At 37.2% G+C, this 3,892-nt stretch overlaps 1 pseudogene; it reads left to right on the forward strand.

Annotated features, from left to right (window-relative positions):
* Nucleotides 1–1,435: 1,435 nt before the first annotated feature.
* LOC102404760 lies at nucleotides 1,436–2,387 on the forward strand (annotated as a pseudogene).
* Nucleotides 2,388–3,892: the final 1,505 nt, after the last annotated feature.

Here is a 3,892-nt window from a genome sequence, read left to right on the forward strand (position 1 = left end):
GGAGCCTGGCAGGCTACAGTCCATGGAGTCACAAAGATTCAGACACTTCTGAGCAATTAACACACACACACACACACACACATTAAACATGTATCCATAGTTTTGTAAAGCAATAGTCAAACACAACTTATGTACATTTTCAGCAAGCTATAGTTTTTCTCAGCCATTTATCATTTTAATCCCAGTTAAATTTCCTGAAATTAGTATCTTTTTAATTAGAGAGAGAAATGTTTGTGGCATTCATGACCATATATGTTTGGTCCATTATCTTTGTACCATTATCCTTACAATGTACTTCCCTTTAACTGATATTCTTTAAAAGCCAGATAGTCCTCTTATTTCATATATATATATATATATATATATATATATATATATATATATATATATTAGGGTAAAATAACCTCATCTTATAAATAACTCTAAGTCAAGCAATGTAGCCCCATAATAAGATGGTGAGTAAGAAGGTGCTTTCAGTGTTAAAAATGTTGCAGACTAAGCCTCCTGTTGATATGGGCTCCTCTGATTCTCTGAAACCATTTGAGAAATAAGCACAGTTGGATAACTTCATTGTAAGGATAAGAAATCATTATCTTTAATTCAGTTGCACTAACTTATTTCTTCAAGAAGAAATAAGTTAGTGCAAGTTCCTTCTGCAGGATAATTTGGTGTAAAAGAATGGAAATGCAACACTTTTAAGGAAGCAGCCACCCATGGATACAAGTACTTATTCGAGGAAGCTAGAAGTGATCAGCGGTCCACTTAATCAGAATCTTGATAGGATAATTATTATTGCATTTACTATATCAACTTGATTTTCATCACTCTGAATTCAAGTATAGATATGACATTAGGAAGACTTTTCAAGACCTAATGAAACTAAGACAAGTCCTACCATCCACATCTGACACGTGTGTATGTTTTAAGCTTGGGTTGTCTCAGTATGAAATTCTTTGTTTCATTTATGATGAAGGTCTTTGCTGATTAAATGATTACTATGACGGCCATAAGCCTCTCTACTATGAAGAAACTGCCTAAGCAATTTGAATGTGCTTAACCTCTGCTGGCTCTCAGTGCTTCTGAGGCTTCATTTATGTTCAGCATTGGGCTATGAAAAGGAAACTGGCAGGTTTGGTGAAATGTATGTCAATCTATGTTTCTTAGCATCCAAATATTAAAAGTGAATCTTCTTCTGTGAAAACTTCTTTGTTTTGAAAATGAATCTATGGCTAATATATTGTTTTTATGTGGTGATTTCTTATTTTAAAACATTAAAAGAAATTTAGGAAATAAATAAACCCTGTTGTGAGTGATTAGCATGAACATATAATTTTTTACAAAGTGACATAAAGTGTTAAGGGCCTTTTCTATTCAACAAGTCATTTCTTTTCTTTTGCTGGTCTCCCTCTTGGTCCTTTCTACACTTTTTGTGCTCATGACACCAAGAAATAGCACTGAAGTGACTGAATTCTTCCTTCTGGGATTTGGTGTCCAACATGAGTTTCAGTATTTCCTCTTCACTGTATTTCTGGTCATCTATGGGACCTCCATGGTGGGTAATATTGGAATGAGCCTACTCATCAAGACAGATTCCAGACTCCAAACACCCATGTACATTTTCCTACAGCATTTGGCTTTTGTTGATATCTGTTTCACCTCTGATGTCACTCCCAAGATGATGAAAAACTTCATAATAGAAAATAAATCAATCTCATTTGAGGGCTGTGTCGTACAATTATTGGTTTATACAACATTTGTAACCGGTGACTGTTACCTCCTTGCTGCTATAGCAGTGGACCGTTATGTGGCCATCTATAATCCACTTCACTATCCCACTGTCATGTCCCAAAGACTTTGCATCCAGTTGGTAGCTGGTTCGTACATCATGGGCTCCATAAATGCCTCTGTGCACACAGGTTTTACATATTCACTGGTCTTCTGCAAGGGCAATACCATCAATCACTTTTTCTGTGACATTCCTCCAGTTCTTGCCCTTTTCTGCTCCAACACTGACATCAACATCATGCTATTTTCTGTCTTTGTGGGATTTAATCTGACATGCACTGTGTTGGCCATCATCGTTTCCTACATGTTTATCCTGGCTGCCATCCTGAAGATCTCTTCCAATGCAGGAAAGAAAAAAAGCCTTCTCCACCTGTGCCTCCCACCTGACAGCAGTCACCATTTTCTATGGAACCCTCTCTTACATGTACTTACAGTCTTATTTGCATAATTCCCATGAAAATAGGAACGTGGCCTCTGTATTTTATGGCATTGTGATTCCCATCTTGAATCCCCTGATCTATAGTTTAAGAAATAAGGAGGTAAAAGAAGCTCTAAAAATCATATGGAAAAAATTCTTTTTCAGATTGGATCCAAAGTGTTAAAATTCAGCACATCAAAGCATCCAGTATAGTTGTTTGATCACTATTTAATATTTCTGAAATAGACAACTTCTTCACATCTTTGTTGTGGTTGTGGTTTAGTTGCTAAATCATGTCCAACTCTTGCGACCCCATGGACTGTATCCCACCAGGTTCCTTCATCTACAGGATTTTCTAGTCAAGAATACTGGAGTGGGTTGTCATTTCCTTTACCAGGGGATCTTCTCGAACCAGGGATTGAACCCGGGTATCCTGCACTGCAAGCAGATTCTTTAATGGCTGAGCGACCAGGGAAGCCCCAATGCTACCTCCAGTAGATAATTTCTCTAAATGCAGGAAATTCAACAACATATCATAGGACTTATTTTCCCTTGGTTTTAGTTTGAGGACAACATCCCATACTACCCATGAAAAGGGGCTTTTTATAATATAATCTCTTATTTTAAGATTATAAGATATAAAGTGTGTATAGACTTGACAACGTATATAATTATTTTAAATATATTTCAGATATATTCTTAAAGAGTAGAAAACCCCAGTTTTGTATTTGTGCTGCTAAGTGCTTAGTTGTGCCCAATTCTTTGAGAGCCCATGGACTGCATCCCGCCAGACTCCTCTGTCCATGAAACTTTCCAGACAGGAATACTGGATGAGGTTGCCATTTCCTATTCTAGGGGATCTTCACAACCCAGGGATCAAACCTGTATCTCTTGTGTCTCCTGCATTAGCCGGCAGATTCTTTACCACTGTGCCACCTCGGAAGCTCAATCAATATTAAAATTGAGGTTCATAATTTCCTATTCATTTAAACACATTCCCTAAATTGTCTACATAGAGGCTTCTAATTGGTTCTGTTCCAATTATTGCATAACCTGAAATGTAAAATAAATGTACTCCTTTGAAAAGTGCCTTATAACTCAGACTATTATTGTTGTTTTTCTTCAGTTGTTTGGTTGTGTCTGACTCTTTGCCACCATATGGGCTGCAGCACACCATGCTTCCTTGTCCTTTACCATCTCCTCCTGCCCTCAATTGTTCCCAGCATCAGGACCTCTTCCAAGGAGTCGGCTTCTCCCATCAGGTGGCCAAAGTATTGGAGCTTCAGTTTCAGTTTCAACATCAGTCCTTCCAATATTCAGGGTTGATTTTCTTTTTTTTTTTTTAATTTTATTTTATTTTAAACTTTACATAACTGTATTAGTTTTGCCAAGGGTTGATTTTCTAAAGGATTGACTGATTTGATATCCTTGCAGTCCGAGGGACTCTCAAGATTCTTCTCCAGCATGACAGTTTGAAAGCTTCAATTCTTCAGTGCTCAGTCTTCTTTATAGTCCAACTCTCACATCCATACCTGACTACTGGAAAAACCATAGCTTTGAACATAAGGAACTTTGTCAGCAAAATGACGTTTCTGCTTTTTAATATGCTCTCTAGGTTTCTCATGACTTTCTTTCTAAAGAGCGAGTGTCTTTTTGTATATCTTACTCCATAGCAATAGAAAACCTGGA

This window comes from Bubalus bubalis, chromosome 16 (assembly GCF_019923935.1).
Source record: "Bubalus bubalis isolate 160015118507 breed Murrah chromosome 16, NDDB_SH_1, whole genome shotgun sequence".
Lineage (NCBI taxonomy): Eukaryota > Metazoa > Chordata > Mammalia > Artiodactyla > Bovidae > Bubalus > Bubalus bubalis.